Source organism: Petaurus breviceps, unplaced genomic scaffold (assembly GCF_028583685.1).
Source record: "Petaurus breviceps papuanus isolate PSGF00001 unplaced genomic scaffold, PetGlider_PUasm1.0 229, whole genome shotgun sequence".
Taxonomy (NCBI): domain Eukaryota; kingdom Metazoa; phylum Chordata; class Mammalia; order Diprotodontia; family Petauridae; genus Petaurus; species Petaurus breviceps.
This window is the reverse complement of record NW_027185903.1, coordinates 1,666,307-1,687,003: the sequence shown is the minus strand read 5'-3', so window position 1 is coordinate 1,687,003 and position 20,697 is coordinate 1,666,307. Positions and strand designations below refer to the sequence as shown.

General features: G+C 36.8%; 1 pseudogene; it reads left to right on the top strand.

Moving 5' to 3' along the window:
• Positions 1-557: 557 nt before the first annotated feature.
• Positions 558-20,697, top strand: part of LOC138167546 (paired box protein Pax-6-like) — a 36,696-nt pseudogene continuing 16,556 nt past the window's right edge.

The window sequence follows — 20,697 nt, the reverse complement described above, 5'->3', positions numbered from 1 at the left end:
ACTATCCTCAGAGGGAAGAACCAAACTCAGAGGTGGACTTCACACCCACAGCCGAAACATCAACAAGGAATGGGTCCCAAGCACAGAAAGCACTCCTAGATGAGATCAAAAGGAACTTTGAAAACAAAATGAAAGAGATAGAAGACAAAATGAATAATTCTCTCAAAACCAAAATAGCAGAATTAGAAAAACATTATAATGAAGAAAACATCTCTCTATAAAGAAAAGTGTATGATATGGAAAAGGAACTCCAAAAATTAACCAAGGAAAATGATTTGCTAAAAACTAGAATCAACCAAATTGAAACAAATAATTCTATGAGGAACCAAGAATTAGTCAAGCAAAACAACAAGAATGAAAAATTAGAAAAAGAGGTAAAATACCTCAAAGAAAAAATAACTGACCTGGAAAACAGATCCAGGAGAGATAATCTGAGAATCATAGGCCTACCAGAAAATCATGATGAAAAAATGAGCCTGGAAAACATTCTCCAAGAGCTCGTTAAGGAAAACTGCCCTGAGATATTAGAACCTGAGGGTAAAAAAGAAATTGAGAGAATGCACCGGACATCTGCTGAAAGAGATCCCAAACTGAAAAGTCCTCGAACTGTTGTGGCCAAACTCCACAACTACCAGATAAAAGAGAAAATATTCCAAGTGGCCAGAAAGAAACAATTCAAATATCAAGAGTCCACAGTGAGAATCGCACAGGATTTGGCAGCCTCTAACTGAAAGATCGGAGGCAGTACAATTTTCCAGAATTAATACAATTTTCCAGAAGGCAAAAGAGCTCGGGTTACAACCAAGGATCACATACCCAGCGAGACTGAGCATATTCTTCCAGGTAAAGAGATGGTCATTCAACGATATAACAGAGTTCCAGACCTTCCTGATAAAAAAGCCAGAACTCAATGGAAAATTCAACCTCCAATTATGAGATGCAACAGTGACATAGAAAGGTAAACAAGGAAAACACACACACACCCTGCTATTTGATAAGAGCAAGCTGGTTATAGACAAGTAGAGGGTATGAGTATAAATTACACAAAATGACAATAAAAAAAAACCTTGTTAAGGGCTACAAAGGGACTGCAATAGAAGAAAGGGAATGAATGAAGTGGAAAAGGGTAAATTATGCCACACAAAGAGGCATAAAAACAGTATAGCAGAGGAAAAGAAGGGAGGGAGATGGGAATCATATGAGCTTTTCCCTCATTGGTTCTGGTGCAAGGAGGGAATAACAACCAGTTAAGCATAGGACTCTATGGAGAAGAAATGCAAAAAGTATCATTTTAGAGGGAAAGAGGGGAGGGAGAGGAGCTTCGCATGAGATTTGTTCCTGTCACTCTTGGTGTGAAGAAGAAATAACATACTTCATTAAGTATAAACATATCCTTCAGGCAGTAGGAGGGGGAAAGGGCTATGAAGGGGGGGGGTTAGTAGGGAGGGAAGAAGCAAGGGGAAAGTGGAGGAAAAGGGAGGGGAGATGATAAGGGAATACTGAGGGAGGAGGTGGTCAAAAGGAAAACTATTAAGGGGGAAAGGGAGAAGGGGGGAAAACTATGAACATTAACAGGGGCAGGAATAGGATGGAGGGAAAGAAACAGATAACAATCATAACTGTAAATGTGAATGGAATGAACTCTCCCATAAAATGGAGATGGATAGCAGAATGGATTAGAAATCATAATCCTACAATAAGCTGTTTATAAGAAACACATCTGAAACAGAGGGATACACACAGTGTAAAGGTAAAAGGCTGGAGAAAAATATATCATGCCTCAGCTAAAGTAAAAAAAAAAAGCAGGGGTAGTAATCCTTATCTCAGATAAAGCAAAAGCAAAAATTGATCTAATTAAAAGAGATAAGGAAGGAAACTATATCCTGTTAAAGGCACCATAGAGATGAAGCAATATCATTACTTAACATATATGCACCAAGTGGTATAGCATCCAAATTCCTAGAGGAGAAGGTAAAAGAATTAGAGGAAGAAATAGATAGCAAAACTGTACTAGTGAGAAACCTTAATCTCCCCCTCTCTGAACTTGATAAATCTAACCTCAAAATAAACAAGAAAGAAGTTAAGGAGGTGAACAGGATTTTAGAGAGGATAAGTATGATAGATCTCTGGAGAAAAATGAATGGAGATAAAAAGGAATATACCATCTTCTCAGCAGTACATGGCACATACTCAAAAACTGACCATGTACTAGGGCATAAAAACCTCACAATTCTATGCAGTAAGGCAGAAATATTAAATGCATCCTTTTCAGATCATGATGCAATAAAAATTATATGCAATAAAGGGCCATGGGAAGACAGACTAAAAACTAATTGGAAATTAAACAATTTAATCCTAAAGAATGAGTGGGTCAAATGAGAAATTATAGAAACAATCAGTAATTTCATTCAAGAGAATGATAATAATGAGAAAACATACCAAAATTTGAGGGATGCAGCAAAGGCAGTTCTTAGGGGAAGTTTTATATCCCTGAGTACATACATGATTAAATTAGAGAAAAGGGAGCTCAACGAATTGGGCATGCAATTGAAAAACCTAGAAAAAGAATAAATTCAAAATCCCCAATTAAATACTAAATTAGAAATATTGAAAACCAAAGGAGAGATTAATAAAATTGAAATTAAGAAAACTATTGAATTAATAAATAAAACTGAGTTGGTTTTATGAAGAAAAAACGACAAAATTGATAGACCCTTAGTCAATATGATAAAAAAAGAATAAAACCAAATTATGAGTATCAAAAATGAAAAGGGTGAATCTACAATGAAGAGGAATTATTTTTCCTAATTATATGCACATAAATTTGACAATCTGAGGGAAATGGACGATTATTTACAAAAATACAAGTTGCCCAGATTAACTGAAGAGGAAGTAAATTACTTAAATAACCCCATCTCAGAAAAAGAAATTTAACAAGCCATCAGTCAACTCCCTAGGAAAAAATCTCCAGAAGCACATGAATTTACTATTGAATTCTATCAAACATTTAAAGAACAATTGATTCCAATATTCTAAAAACTATTTGGGAAAATTAGTGAAGAAGGAGTCCTACCAAATTGTTTTTATGACACAAATATAGTACTGATACCTAAATCAGGAAGAGATAAAAAAGAGAAAGAAAATTATAGACCAATCTCCCTCATGAATATAGATGCAAAAATTCTAAATAAAATACTAGCAAAAAGACTACAGCAACTTATCTAAAGAATAATACACTTTGATAAGGTAGGATTTATTCCAGGAATCCAAGGATGGTTTAATATTAGGAAAAGTATCAGTATAATTGATAATATCAACAATAAGACTAGCAGAAACCACATAATCATCTCAATAGATGCATAAAAGGCTTTTGACAAAATACAACATCCATTCCCATTAAAAAACATTATAAAATATAGGAATAAATGGAGCCTTCCTTAAAATAATAAGTAGCATCTATTTAAAGCCATCAGCAAGTACTATATGTAATGGGGAGAGGCTAGAAGCATTTCCCATAAGATCAGGGATGAAACAAGGGTGTCTACTATCACCCCTCTTATTCAATCTGGTACTAGAAATGTTAGCAGTAGCAATTAGAGAAGAAAAAGTAATCAAAGGAATCAAATTAGGCAAAGAAGAGACCAAGCTATCACTCTTTGCAGATGATATACTTAGAGAATCCTAGAGAATCAAGTAAAAAACTACTTGAGACAATAAATAACTTTGGCAAAGTTGCAGGATATAAAATAAACCCATACAAATCCTCGGCATTCCTATATATTTCCAATTAAATTCAACAGCAAGAGATAGAAAGAGAAATCCCATTTAAAGTTACTGTAGACATTATAAAATATTTGGGAATCTATTTGCCAAAACAAACACAGGACCTATATGACCACAACTACAAAACACTTTTCACACAAATAAAGTCAGATCTAACTAATTGGAAAAATATCAATTGCTCATGGCTGGGTTGAGCTAATATAATAAAAATGACAATTTTACCTAAATTAAATTATATATTTTGTGCCATACCAATTAATTTACCAAAAAACTACTTTATAGAGCTAGAAAAATAGTAACAAAATTCATTTGGAAGACCAAAAGGTCCAGAATATCAAGGGAATTAATGAAAAGAAAGGCTAGGGAAGGTGTACTAGCTATACCAGATTTCAATCTGTATTATAAAGCAGCAGTCATCAAAATTACTTGGTACTGGCTGAGGAATAGAGGAGTGGATCAATGGAATAGATTAGGCACACGAGATTCAGAAGTCAAAGACTATAGTAATCTATTGTTTGATAAACCCCAAGACCCTAGATTTTGGGATAAGAACTCACTAGTTGACAAAAACTGATGGGAAAACTGGAATAGAGTATGGCAGAAACTGGGCATAGACCATTATCTAATACCATATACCAAAATCAAGTGTAGATGGCTGCATGATCTAGATATAAAGGTTGATACTGTAAGCAATCTCAGAAAACAAGGAATAGTTTACTTGTCAGATTTGTGGAGAGGGAAAGACTGTATGACTACACAAGAATTAGAGAACATTATAAAATGTAAGATGGATAATTTTGACTACATGAAATTAAAAAGCTTCTGTACAAACAAAGCCAATGTAACCAAGATTAAGAGGGAGGTGGGAAATTGGGAAAGAATTTTCACAACCTATGTTTCTGATAAAGGATTCATTTCTAAAATACACAGAGAATTGAGTCAAATTTATAAGAATACAAGTCATTCCCCAATTGGTAAATGGTCAAAGGATATGAACAGGCAATTTTCAGAGAAAGAAATTAAAGATATCTATAAGCACATGAAGAAATGCTCTAAATCACTATTGATTAGAGAAATGCAAATCAAAACAACTCTGAGGTACCACATCTCACCAGTCAGACTGGCTAAGATGACAAAACAGGAAAATGACAAATGATGGAGAGGATGTGGGCAAATTGGAACACTAATGCATTGCTGGTGGAGTTGTGAACTGATCCAGCCTTTCTGGAGAGAAATCTGGAATTATGCCCAAAGGGCTATAAATACTTTCATATCCTTTGACCCAGCAATACCACTCCTAGGGTTATGTCCCAAAGAGATCATAAAAGTGGAAGACCCATATGTACAAAAATGTTTATAGCAGCCCTTTTTGTGGTGGCAAATAACTGGAAATTAAGGGGGTGCCCATCAATTGGGGGAATAGCTGAACAAGTTGTGGTGTATGGGTGTTATGGAATACTATTGTGCTATAAGAAAAGAGGAGAAGACGGTCTTCATATTTACCTGGAGAGGCTTAAAAGAACTGATGCTGAGTGAGAAGAGTAGAACCAGGAGAAATTTGTACACAATTACAGAAACAATGTATGTGTGATGACCAACTTTGATAGACTGGACTCTTCTCAGAAATGCAGTGATATAAATCAACCCCAAAAGACTCATGATGGAGAAAAATGTGTGCATCCAGAGAAAGAACTAGAAAGAACTGAGTTTATATCCAGATGGAAGCAAAATACCTCATCTTTTTCCTTTTCTTGTTTGGTTTTATGTCCTCTTTACCATTTTTCATTCCATCTGATGCAATCTGTCTTTATAACCTTGCTCAAGGAATTGTGGAATTGAATCCTGTAAACTAAAAGTAAACAAATTAATTTTTAAATTTTTTAAAGGGCATTTTGGATGTGGATTCACTATGAAAGAATAAGATGTTTTACCAATGAAATATATCATTGTTATCAATCTTTTATAGTTGCTGTTGAGGTACTCCCTGCTCCTAGTGTGGCTCTCTGGTTGTCAGAAGCAGCAAATAAATATTTGTTGTATTTAATAAAGTAAAACATTGTAGGAAAAGCATTGGGGAGTCAAGAAATCTAGGGTCTAGTCACATTTCTATCACTATCTAGTCAACTATGTGACCTTTCATAATTCCTTTATTTCTGTGAGCCTTGGGTCACTCACCTTAAAAAAGTACAGTTTGGATTATATCACCTCTAAGATTCCTTCCAGGTCTCATATTTTATGATTCTACACCTAGGAACAAGGGATTGTTTCTTTGAAATGTATTCTGTCTCCCACAATGAATCTACCTGTACTTGCCAATGGGCTCTTGAAATCTGAAATGATAGCTAGCCTCACCTTGTTCCAACATAGTCAGTGTCCTCACTCTGTCAAGTTAGATAGTATAGTAGTTTCATACAAGGGAGGTGGACTATAACTTCTGCCTATAATGAATCCCTAAAGAAAAACAAACACTTGAGCAATGAATTGTCAACTGTGAGTGATCAGTTTTAACACTGACTGCAAATGCAGCCAGTAATTAGTTACAATAATAAACAAACAAAAAATGTGTTTGCACTCATCACCTCTCTGAACAGCAGAAAACATAGGGTAGTCACAGATCCAGAAAATGAAGGAAAAGAATTGAGAATGCCTCTCTTTGCACAACATCTCTTGTGTCATTAGGAAATGATTTCACTAATTCTTCCTCTTGTATCCTGGCTCTTTGCTAGTGTTAAGAGAAATTCCAGCCAATGGAACTTTGGCATGTCTTGCTATCAGCTGTGACTATAGATATTGCTTTTTATTCCATGTTTAGCTTGGCTACATATGGCCTTTTGGAGACAGACTGAAGTCACTGTGGCACCTGTGAGCACTAGCTCAGATGCACCAAATTCCTCCAGAGCCTGAGCAGAGGAAGCTGAGAAGGCAAAGGCGAAGGGAGGGGCAAAAAGGAGGGAGACCAGGAAAGAAACTGCTTTGGCAGCAGCTGTTCCATTTGGGGAACTAATGAGACTCACGGAAAAACCTGCCAAGAGATGCCAAGTGCTCATTTGTTTGTGGAAGTGAATCCAGCTTTGGCCAAATTGAACAATGATACAAAAACACCCATTTTCTCCATTCAAATTTGTGGCTCCATCTCATGTGTCTGAAAGAGAAGGATTAAAACTTTGACCTCTACAAAGATGAGTCTTGATGCCACATGAAGGAACACAGAATGTTGTAAGTCCTTACCTGAAAAAAGAGCATTTTTCCAAAATTCGATTTGTATATCAACTATATTTCACCCAAACATATTTTCTCATAGAACCAATGTTACAAATGGTGAAGTTTCTAGCTAACCTACGAAGGTTTATTTAACCTGTGATGATATAGCTGAAATACTGCATATTTGAAATTTTAATGGTATTAAAGATACCATTAGGTGCCATTCATTCATTAATATTAAATTAATTTAATGGCATTAAAGATACAATGTATCAGATACATGTATGATTGGGAAAAGATGTCAGCCAGGTAGTAAGACTGAGATATGGCTAATGGATAGTACATATTCTCCATTGCTTCTCATGAGAATCAGGAGAAGGCCTCCAACATATTGAAGGCTGTTGGTATAGGAAATAAAACAGACAACCCAGAGAGGCACAGGGAATAGAGCACTAGAGTTGAAGTCAAGAAGACCGGTATTCAAATCCCACCCCACTCAGTAGCCATGTGATCCTAAGCAAGCCACCTAACCTCTCTGGATCGCAATTTCTTCATCTGTAGAATGAAGGGGTTGAACTTGATTACCTCTAAGGACCCTTCCAGCTCTCAATTTGGGTTCCTATTATACTATGTTAAGTGGACTCCATGGGAGGGATATATGGAAGGGCACAGATAAGAATCAAACAGAATTGATAGAATCTTTTACTATCTTGTATGTGAGGAGCCTGAAGGAAATAAAGAAACATTTCATGACAATAATCATGGCAATGATAAAGATGGTTCATAGATGTTGAACTCGGGGAATCCTAGAATTTTAGAGCCAGAGAGGACCTTGGAGGACATTGAGTCCAACTCCCTTATTTTCCAGCTAGGGAACTTGAAGGATAGAGATGTTTAAGTTACTTGCCCAAGGCCACACAGGTAGTAAGCATCTGAGGTGGGATTTCAGCTCAGGTCTTCTTGAATCCAAATCCAGTGATGGAAGAAGAGGAGGAAATGAAAAAAGGGAAAGGAGAGGAGAAAGAGTGGGGCCAGAGGAGGAAAAAAGAGGGAAAAAAGTAGGAGAAGAGAGGGAGAGGACGGAGGAGGAAGAAAAGAGGAATAGATAGAGGAAGAAGGGAAAAAAGAACAGTGAGAGTAGGGAGAAGAAAGAAAAAGGAAAGATAAGAAGGAGGAGAAAAAGAAGAACTGGAAGAGAATGGCAAGATTTCCAAACACTTTCGAAGACTTTAGAGGTTGATGGTTCTAATTTTGTGCTTTGTCTAATACATTCAAAATTTGTCTTTCTTCTTTGATATAGGTACATAACCCATATCATTAACATACTCTTATAACTATTACTAATAATTCAGGTTATTTTTAAACTCATATATGAGACAGAGAGAGAAAAGAGGATAAAGATTAAAGATTGTATGTATAAAAAAATCATCTAAGCCAGCATCAACTGCACTTTAAGCAACAAAACACAAAGAAAAAATGAAAGGAGAGTATAATAAGGACAAATGAAGGGAAAGAAAAAGGAAGGTTGTGGGGAAAGACATTTGATTTCATACCACCAAGATGGGCAATTGATCCAGGACAGCTTGGTAGTTTCCAGAGTTGTGGAAACTTATCATCAACAGTAGGCTGAGACCTACTACCCTCATTCTAAGAATGGTTCTGGCCTTGCACAATAATGATAATCCAAGCCCTGCCTCAGAAAAGCAGTTGATTTAGTACCAACTTTATTTCTTACTGGTGGTACCCCATTCCCTAGGGGTTTTTTTCAATTTATTTATTTATTTTTAGTTTTCAATATTCATTTCCACAAGATTTTGAGTTTCAAATTTTTCTCCCTGTCTTTCCCTTACCCCCACCCCAAAATAGTGAGCCTATTGAATAACCCTGTCCCACTATGTTCTCTCATACCCCCCCTAACTTTTTAGTAGGGCAAGATGGACTTATATACCCCAGTGCCTGTATATCTTATGTCTGTTGCATGTAAAAAAATAATTTTTTTAACATTTGTTTTTAAAACTTTGAGTTCCAGAGTCTTTCCCTTCTTCCCTCCTCATGCACCCCCACAAGCAATTCAACATAGATTGTACATATGTAGTTATGCAAAACATTTTCATAGTAGTTATATTGTGAAAGACTAAGTATATTTCCCTCCATCCTATTCTGTCCACTACTTATTCTATATTCTACTTTGACCCTATCCCTTTTCAAAAGTGTTTGCTTCTAACTACCCTCTCCCCCAATCTTCCCTCCCTTCCATCACCCGCCCCTCCTATCCCCTTCCCCCTGCTTTCCCATAGGGTAAGATACCCAATTGAGTGTGTTTGTTATTCCCTCCTTAAGCCAAATTCAATGAGAGTAAGGTTGACCCATTCCCTTTCACCTTTCTGCTCTTCTGCTCCATTGTAACAGTGTTTTCTTGCCTCTTTTATATGAGATAATTTACCCTAGTATTTCTCCCTTTCTCCTCCCAATGTATTCCTCTCTCACCTCTTAATTTTATTTTTTAGCTATTATCCCTTCATATTCAACTCATCCTGTGCCCTCTATGTGTACATGTATACATATATGCACACACTCACCTATATAGTTATATACACATACACCCTCCTTTACATACATATGTATACATATATATATACATACATACATATATATTCCCTTCAAATATCCCCATATGGAGAAAAGTCTCATAAGTTACAATTATCTTTTGTCCATGTAGGAATGTAAATAGTTCAACTTTAATAAGTTCCTTATGATTTCTTTTTCCTGTTTACCTTCTCATGCTTCTCTATCTTCTTGTATTTGAAAGCCAAATTTTCTGTTCAGCTCTAGTTTTTTCATCAATAATGTTTTAAAATCCTCTATTTCATTGAATGATCATATTTTCCCCTGAAGCATTATACTCAGTTTTGCTGGGTAGGTAATATTCAGTTTTAATCCTAGCTCTTTTGACCTCTGGAATATCATATTCCAAGCCCTTCAATACTTTAATGTAGAAGCTGCTAAGTCTTGTATTATCCTGATTGTGTTTCCACAATACTCAAATTGTTTCTTTCTGACTGCTTGCAGTATTTTCTCCTTGACCTGGGAACCCTGGAATTTGGCTATAATATTCCTAGGAGTTTTCTTTTGGGGATATTTTTCAAGAGGTGATAGGTAAATTGTTTTAATTTCTATTTTGCCTTCTGGTTCTAGAAATATTAGGACAATTTTGCTTGATAATTTCTTGAAAGATAGTGTCTAGGCTCTTTTTTTATCATGGCTTTTAGGTAGTCCAATAATTTTTAAATTATCTATCCTGAGTCTATTTTCCAGTTCAGTGGTTTTTCCAATGAGATATTTCACATTGCTTTCTATTTTTTCATTTGTTTGGATCTGTTTTACGGTATCTTGATTTCTCATAAAGTCATTAGCTTCCAATTGCTCCAATCTAATTTTGAAGGAATTATTCTCTTCAGTGAGTTTTTGAAATTCCTTTTCCATCTGGCAAATTTGGCTTTTTAAGGCATTCTTCTCCTCATTGGCTTTTTGGGCCTCTTTTGCCATTTGAGTTTGTCTACTTTTTAAGTTGTTATTTTCTTCAGTATTTTTTTCCTTTTTTGGAAGGGGGAGGGTAGGGCAATTGGGGTTAAGTGACTTGCCCAAGGTCACATGGCTAGTTTTTTTGTGTTAAATGTCTGAGGACAGATTTGAACTCAGGTTCTCCTGCCTTCAGGGCCAATACTCTATTTACTGCATCACCTAGCCGTCCCTTCTTCAGTATTTTTTGGGGTCTCCTTTAGCAGGCTGTTGACTTGCTTTTCATGATTTTCTTGCATCATTCTCATTTCTCTTCCTAATTTTTCCTCCACTTCTCTTACTTGACTTTCAGATTCCTTCTTGAGCTCTTCCATAGCCTGTAACCAATTCATATTTTTCTCAGAAGCCTTTGGTGTAGGAGTTCTGACTTCATTGTCCTCCTCCATTTCCATGCTTTGATCCTTTTTGTCCCCCCAAAAAGACTGTATGATCTGATTGTGTTTCCTCTGTTTGCTCATCTTGCCAATTACTTGACTTTTGAGCTCCTTGCCATGGTAGAACTCTGCTTCCAGAGTGGAAAGAGCTTTGTCCCAAATTGCTAAGGGTTTTGCAGCTGCTGGAGCTACTAGTTGGGCACCTTCTCTACAGCCTCCACAAGCTCTGGCACACTGGCCACACACCCCGGGACCACCACCCAAGACTACAATACAGATCCAAGCAGGTAGATTGTCCTCTAAATGGTCACTTGGCCCCCAATACAATCTGCAAGCCAGGAGCTCTGAAAGCATTCACGTGGCAGCAGCTACAGCCACCAGGCCTCCGCCACTTCTCGCCCCAGGGGAAGGGCCAGACTGTGCTCTTTGTTCACCCTTCCAACAGAGTTCCCCACTGTCCTATTATTTCTCTTTGGCATTTATGGGTTGAGAAGTCTGGAAACTGCCACAGCTGCTGGTGATTCACTCTCCTGAAGTCTTCTCTGGCCAGTATGGGCCACCCTGGGGCCAGAACCATGGCTTGTGAGGGACTGTGCTCAGCTCCCAATCTAATGTGATAGACCTTTCCTGTCAGCCTTCCAGACTGCCTTCAGTGGGAGATTTGTTTCTCTCTGTCACTGTGTGGGTTCTGTAGCTTTAAAATTTATTTAGAGTCATCTTCTTTACAGGTATTAGAAATGGTTGGAGTGGAGTCCATGCCAAGTTTGTGCTTTTACTCTGCCATCTTGACTCTGCCCCTGTTTCCCTAGACTTGGGCATGTCCCTGACCTCCAATTGCTCAGATAAATGCCCAAATTTCTAACCTCTCCCTTTCTGTCTAATGATTCAATTGCTGACTCCTGGCCTCCTCTGACTGTTACATATACTTGACAGGAGAAGAGCAGAATGCCTAGATAACCCTTTAAGTCCAGGTACCATGGAAGCCAGCTCCAAAAGAGAAATAAGAATTACAGTGGAGATGTTCAGTAACTCATAGGAGAAAATAACTGGAAAAAAGATGTGAGAGCAATACTTATAGTCTTGGAGGTGTATATATCAATGCACAGAGTGTGCGTAGCAGACAGCAAATTTGAAATTTGTTAACAAAAGAAGGCAAATGTGAATTCCTCACTATCACTAAGACTTGTTGGCATGGGATTTATAACTGTAATAAACTAGTAGAAGAAAATACTTTGTTTAAAAAATAGCACAATTGGAGAGAAAAATGGTATAACACTGTATCAAGATAGAATATTTCAAGAATATTCATCTATATAGGAACACATGAACCTGAAGAGTTTTCATATTAGAGAACATATGAGTGATGACAAAAGGAAAGAAATAAACAAAAGCAATATTACAAGAGCATATATATAGCCCATCTGGAAAGGTGGAGAAGATAGATGCTGAGTTCCTGCTATATGTCCGAAAACTTCAAGGAAGCAAGATAGAGCAATGATGGAAACTTCAGCAATCCAGACAGATATCTGCAGGGAGTTGAATCCTGATAAAAGCAGATTATCTGATAAATTTCTTTGTATCACTCTGAGCTCGCTCTACCAACTAACACTGGACTAATATTACCCAGAAGGCAATGACTATTTCCCTCAGGGTCCTAGGAGTGACCCTGAGGATCTGAAGTTTCTAGAACATTCACTCATGAGCCCCCATATGGTTTGTTCTTCAATATCAATAAACCAGTTGACATAAATTAGCTTTTATAAGAGGGTATTTGCTAAGATGTAACAAGAATAGAAGTTAAAAAACAATCCCCAACCAAGGACATCTCCCCTTATACAAGGTCCCTGGGAAGGATATATAGAGGTACACATGTAGGGAGCATGTGGGGCTGATAGATTCCTCATAACTCCTGACCCTTGGAGTCCTTTCCCCTCTTCTCAAAGTCTGGATAAAATTCACTTCTAGGTATAACACTGGTGATGGACAGGTAGTTCCCTTGTTCAGATATGATGACTCCTTGTCTTGGGTAACAGGTCAATACACTACTGAGCTGAGACAAACAAGTCACTCAGCTGTTATCATGGCTCTTACTGGACTTGGCTACTGTTATTATAGGCTCTGACTGCAAGATGAGCCACTGGTAGCCTTGATGGATCTCTTGGTCTCTCCACTAACCTGAACACTCTCCTCTCAGAACACTCATTCACCTAAGATCAGGAAAGAATAAACACAAAAGATACCGAGGATACCATGGATACATGGCAGCCAACTGGGAGATAAAATAGTGACTACCTTTCCCCAACCTGGCAACTCACAGGAGCTTCTCTGCTCACCACCAGGAAGGAAAGGTGACAAAGAGCCAGGGGAAAAGTATATTGATTATTTTCTATTTTAACTCAGCTGCAACTCATGTTTCCTGAATCATCAGTCCTTCTGGACTCCTTATCACCACAGAGCTATACTCCTCTCTCTCCCTGTTGTTCATGGTCAGATGAACTTTAACTGCTCTTATTGGAATATTATGTATGCTCTGTATTAACCATCAAGAAGGGCAAATCTGAGCATGCTCCAAGGATGGTAACTTCATTGCCAATATTCCTGTTACATTTTTTATGTTGTAGACAGTTTAATATTTCATCAAATACATCTTTTAAACTTAAGCATTTATTAAGCCACTACTGTACACAGGGTAATATGCTAGGTATGGGGTGGAAATGCTAAGATTTAATGACAAAGTAGGGTGGAGTCAAAATTGTAGAGAAGGAGCAGGAACTCATCTGAACTCCCCCAAATCCTCTTCCAAACAACTATTTAAATGCTTCAGATCAATTTCTGGAGTGAAAGAGTCAACAAAAGGTCAAATAAAACCATTTTCCAGGTCAAGACAACTTAGAAGGTTGGCAAGAAAGGTCTTTCTCACTGGAGTGGTGGTTGGCCTGGAGCAGAGAACAGGCCTCACCACAGAACCAGCAGCAGGCCTTGGAGATGGATACATCAGTAACAACAAGAGATTCAGGAGCTCTCAGACCAAAGATGGTAAGGGGGTCAGACAACTAGTCAGAAAGAAGTATAGGCAACCCTTTCCTGGGGCTGAGTTAAGGCTCTTGTTGCATTAGCCATACACAGTTCTGGATCACAGTCCCAGGGCAAAGATGAGCACTAGGACTTGTGGCCACAGGGTAACAGGGCCCTGGTCACAGTTCAAGGGCAGAGAAGAGTACATGTGGTCACTAACAAGGGAGCAGGGGTACTGGCCTTGTTTCTAAGGTAGAAAGGAGAACTAGCACTTACAATTACAGGAAAGCAGGGGACCTGGGCTTTTGGGGGCCAAAAGGAGTGCTAGCACTTTTGGCTACAGAGGACAAAGTGCCTTCCCAGGTAAAAACCAGAGTAAAGGTTAGTGATCACACCTATCTTTAGATTATACCACCTTGAAAGCACCAAAAATCTACAGACCCCCAGAACTCACTCAGAAAATGGCAGCATGAAAAATCTTACACTTGGGAGAGTGCTCCTTCCCCTCTAGGAGTGGAACCCAGAATTAATTCAAAGTAAAAAGTGATGAAATAAGCTAGAAAAAAATGATCTAGCAACAAAAAACTAACCTGACTGTAAAAAGTTGCTATGGTGATAGTGAAGATCAAGACACAAATTCAGAAGATGATTACGTCAAAGCAGCTACAAAGTCTCAGGAAAAAAATGTAATTGTACACAAACCAACAAGAACTCCTGCAAGAGCTCAAAAAGGAATTTAAAAGTCAAATTACAATGGTGGAGGGGAAATTGGGGAAAGGGCAGTCAATAGCTTGGGTTTTTTTAAGGCATAAAAAATGCTGAAGAAAATAACACCTTAAAAAACAGAATTGGCAAAATGGAAAAAAAAAAGGTAGAAAAATTCACTGAAGAAAAGAACTCCTTAAAAAGTAGAATTGGACAAATACAGGAAAGGTACAAAACTTCACTGAAGAAAATAACTACTTAAAAATTAGAATTAATTACTCATTGAGAACAATTGAGAAACAATAAAACAAAATCAAAAGAATGCAAAATAGAAGAAAATGTAAAAGATATCACTGGAAAAAAAATTTATCTGGAAAATAGATGGAGGAGAGATGGTTTAAGAATTATTGGACTACCTGAAATTCATGATCCAAAAAAGAACACAGGCATCATATTTCAAGAAACTATCAAGGAAAACCAACCTGATGTCCTAGAACCAGAAAGCAAGCCAGAAAATGAAATAATCCACCAATCAACTCCAGGAAGAGATCTTAAAATGAACACTCTCAGAAATATTATAGCTAATTCCAAAGACCCCAAGTCAAGGAGAAAATGTTATAAGCAGCCAGAAAGAAACAATTCAAATATCATGGAGCCACAGTAAAAATAACAAAGATTTAGGAGCTTCTACATTAAAGGATCAGCAGTCTTGGAAGATGATATTCTGGAACTTAAAGGAGTTAGGATTACAACCAAGAATACCTACCCAGAAAAACTGAGTGTAATCCTTCAGGAAGAAAAAAATACAATGAAATAGAGGACTTTCAAGCATTCCTGATGAAAAGACCAGAGTTGAACAGAAAATTTGACTTCCAAATACAAGACTCAAAAGAAGCATAAAAAGATAAACACAAAAGAGAAATCATAAGGGATCTAATGAAGTTAAACTGTTTACATACTTATATAGGAAGATGGTAATTGTAATTTCTAAGAATTTTTTCTTTCTTAGTGCACTTATAAAGAATATACATAGAGGGCACGGGAATGAGTTCTCTATGATAGTATGATTTCAAAAAAAATTTTTAAAAGGGATGAGAGAGAGGGAAACACTGGGGAAAGGAGGAAGGGAGAGAAGGAACAGGGGAAATTATCTCACATAAAAGAGGTGAAAATGAAGAGGTTTTGCAGTGGAGGGGAAGACAACCAGAGTGGTGGACAATACTTGAGCCTTACTCTCATTGGAATTGGCTCAAAGAGGCAATGACATACACATTCAACTGGGTATAGAAATCAATTTTATCCTACAAGGAAGTAGGAGGAGAGGGGTATAAGAGAAAATGGGGGCTGATAGACAGGAGGGTCAGAAGCAAAATGGACTTTTGAGGAGGGGCAATGTAAAGAGACAGAGAGAGACAGACACACAAGAGAGAAACAGAGGATAAGATAGAATGAAGGGAAATACACAATAATCATAACTATGAATGTGAATGAAATGAACTCACCCATAAAACAGAAGTGGATAGAAGAATGGATTAGAAACCATAATCCGACAAAATATTGTTTATAAGAAACCTGCTTGAATGCACACACAGAGTTAAAAGGGGGGGGGGAGTTTAGTTGAGGTTAAAAAAAGCAGGAGCAGAAATCATGACCTCAGAGAAAGTAAAAGCAAAAATAGACTTAGTTGAAAGAGACAAACAGGGAAGCTACATTGTGTTAAAAGGTAGATAGACAATGAAATAATATCAACATTATATATACTATATCTAACACTATATAATATATGCACCTAATGGTATAACATCCAAATTCTTAGAGAAAAAGTTGAATGCATTACAAGAGGAAATAAACAGTAAAACTATAACGGGGAACCTCAACTTTTTCCTCTCAGAACTAGATATATCTAACCATAAAATAAACAAGAAAGAAGCTAAGGAGATCAACAGAATTTTAGAAAAGTTAGATATGCTAGACCTCTGGAGAATGAATGGCAATAGAAAGGAGTGTACCTTTTTCTAAGCTGTATATGACACCTTCACAAAAATTGATGATGTATTAGGGCATAAAGATCTCATAACCAAATGCAGAAAAGCATAAATTTTAAATGCATCTTTTTCAGATGTAATTGTGTTCATATAGCTGCTAGGTTTGTCTTGGATGGCAGTCTCCCAAGCATGTTATATTGTCTACAGTTATTTTAAATGGAATTTCTCTTTCTATCTCTTTGAAGAAGACTTTGAGTATAGAAATACTGATTATTGACATGGGTTCATTTTGTCTTCTGCAATTTTGCTGAAGTTGTGAATTATTTCAACTAGTTTTATTCTCTAGGATTCTTTAAGTATACCATCAGATCATCTGCAAAAAGTGATAGTTTTGCTTCCTCATTGCCTACTACTCTTATTTTCATTGGAATTGGCTCAAAGAGGGAATAACATACTACAAAGCCCCATACAAGCAGCTTTCCAGAGGACAGCTGCTGTGAACAGCTTTCAAGATTCTGATTACATAGTATAGTGAACACTCTATTCAGTAATAAATGAAAGCAAAACATTCACAGAAAAGCAAGCTACAGCATTCACAATAACATAATAACTCAATAACTTATCACTAAAATGGCCACATAGTTTTCACCAAAGTGGTCACATGGTTTTGAACAAAGTACAATCATTTAGTCAATCAATCACATAGTAACTCAATCATTCAATCATAAAGTACAAAAGGTCAAAGTCCTCCACCCATGGAGTACACTAAGTTACAAATCAGTCACTATTCAGTCATCAGTTACTATTCAATCATCAGTCACTACTCAGTCATCAGTCACTACTCAGTACCCTTTTAATGGGTAGTGGAAAATACACAGGTCATCCACCCCTTGGTCACAAGTAAATCCCAATTTCATTACTACTCAGTACCCACAGAGAGGTCTTTTCATCTTGACTTGGGGCAGGCTTTCAGCTTCCATGGCTCCTCTTCCATGGCCCCAGCTCCTGCCCAAATCTAACCAACTGCCACCTGAGTTCAAAGGCAGACAGCTCCCAGCTCCTTATCCAGCTCTCTGTGGGGTTCCTGCTCTACATTGGAGCTCACAGTGTCAAGTACATCTCAAGTTCTTCACATCTTCTGTTCCTGGGAAGACAAGGCTTAACAAAGTCACAAGAACATTCATAAACATTAACAAAGCCACAACAACATTTGCACAAAATACCAGCACCACAGTCATACTTCCTCAGTCTTCTGCAGATCCAGCTGGCTCTCAGAAGTCTTCAGGAGCTTTGTTCTCAAAATAAAAATCACTTTCTCCCATTCTCAAAATCACTTTCTCCCACTCTCAAAATCAAAATCACTTTCTCCATGGAAGTTCCAGTCCAGCAGCAGCAGCCCAGCCTTCAGGTGCTCATCCCAAGAAGTTCTGACTTTCCCAGCTTGTGCTCTTCCTTATATACAGTATAACTCCTCCTTGTTCAGCCTCTTCTTGTCACATCAGCAACAGGGGTTCATACCTTCTGTTTCTTTAACAGAGGCTTAATTTGAAACTAGGTGCTAAGTACTTGTCAACTTTCCAATACAAAGGGATCTTCAAATTTCATTACCATTACACATACACATTCAACTAGGTATAGAAATCAATTTTATCCTAGGAAGTAGGATGGGAAGGGTATAAGAGAAAATGGGGTCTTCTAGAAGGGAAGGCGGTTTAAGAAAGGCAATGGTCTATATATTGTAATACAATATATGATAAAGGGGCAGCCAGGTAGCACAGTGAGTAAGAGCACTGGCCCTAGTGTTGGGATGACCTGGGGATAGAATCCGGGCTCAGAAACTTAGCACCCACCCAGAAACACCTGGCCATGTAACCTTGAGCAAGTTACTTAACCCCAATTGCTTAGGGGCGACCAGGTGGCTCAGCGAGTAAGAGCACTGGTCCCAGTGTCGGGATGACCTGGGGATTGAATCTGGGCTCAGATACTTGGCACCACACCCAGAAATAACTGGCCGTGGAACCTGGAGCAAGTTACTTAACCCCATTTGCTTTTTTAAAAAATTAATTGGAAATTAAATAATCTAATCCTAAAAAATTAGTGGGTCAAAGAACAAATCATAGAAATAATAAATAATTTTATTAAACACAATGACAACAATGAGACAACCAAAATTTATGGGATTCAGTCAAAGCAGTACTAAGGGGAAATATTGTATCTCTAAATGCTTACATCAATAAAACAGAGAAAGAACAAATCAATGAATTGGACAAGCAACCAAAAAAGATAGAAAAGTAGCTAATTTAAAATCCCCAATTAAACATCACATTGGAAATCCTGAAAATCAAAGCAGAGATTAATGACATTGAAATAGAAAACCATTGAATTAATAAATAAAACGAGGTGCTAATTTTATGGGGGGGGACAATAAAACAGATAATATATTGATTAATTTATTTGAAAGAAGAAAAACAAATTATCAGTAGCAAAAATCACAAGACTGAATTCACCATCAATGAAGAGAAAATAAATCAATTATTAGAAGTTATTTTGCCCAATTATATGCCAACAAATTGGACACTTTAAATGAAATGGAGGAATATTTACAAAAACATAAATTGCCCAGCTCAACAAAAGAGGAAACAGAATACCTAAATAATTTTATCTTAGAAAAAGAAACTGAACAAGCCATAAATGAGTTTCCTAGGAAAAATTTCCCCAGCACCAAATATATTCACAAGTGAAATCTACCAAATATTTAGAGAATAATTCATTCCAATATTATATAAAATATTTGAAATAATAGGTAAAGAAGGAGTTCTACCAAATTCCTTTTACAACACAAATATAATACTGATACCAAAACCAGGAAGAGCAAAATTAGAGAAAGAAAACTATAAACCAATTTCCCTAGTGAATATTGATGCAAAAAAAAATTAAATGAAATACTAGCAAGGAGATCACAGCAATATATCACATACATATACTATGCCTAAGTGGGATTAATACCAGGAATGCAGGACTGGATTAATATTAATAAAACTATCAGCATAATTGACCACATCAATAACAAAAACAACAAAAGTTATATGATTATCTCATGAGATGCAGAAAAAAAAATCTTTGAGAAAAAACTCCACCACCCTTTAAAAATAGTAGAAAGAACAAAAATCAATGGAGACTTTAAAAAAAAAGGACTATCTACTTATTATATTGTCTATAACAGGGACAAACTTGAAATCTTCTCAATAAGATTGGGGTGAAGCAAGGATGTCCATTATTATTACCACTATTATTCAATATTGTACTAGAATTGCTACCTATAGTAATAAGACAAGAAAAAGAAATTGAATGAATTAGAATAAGCAATGAGGAAACAAAACTATCACTTTTTGCAGATGATCTGATGGCATACTTAAAGCATCCTAGAGAATCAAACTACTTGAAATAACTCACAACTTCAGCAAAGTTGCAGAAGACAAAATGAACTCATATAAATCATCAGCATTTCTATATTCAAAGTCTTCTTCAAAGAGGTAGAAAGAGAAATTCCATTTAAAATACCTGTAGACAATATAACATTCTTGGGAGACTGCCTGCCAAGACAAGCCCAGCAACTATATGAACAGAATTATAAGACATTTTTCACACAAAGAAAGTCAGGTCTAAACAATTTGAAGACCTAGAAAAAAATAACAGAATCTATCTGGAAGAACAAAAGATCAAGAATATGATGGGAATTAAGGAAAAAAAAATGCAAAGGAAGGTGACTTAGCAGTATCAGATCTCAAGCTATATTATAAAGTGGCATTCATCAAAACTATCTGGTACTAGCTAAGAAACAAAACTAATGCAAACAAGATTAGAAGAAAAGCAAAGGGGAGGGAAACAATTTTTAAAAGCAAGTGTCTCTGATAAAGGCCTCATTTCTCAAATATATAGAGAACTGAGTCAAATTTATAAGAATACACATCATTCTCCAAATGATAAATGTGTCCATTGTCAAGGATATGAACAAGAAATTTTCAGATGAAAAAATCAAAGTAATCTATAGTCAT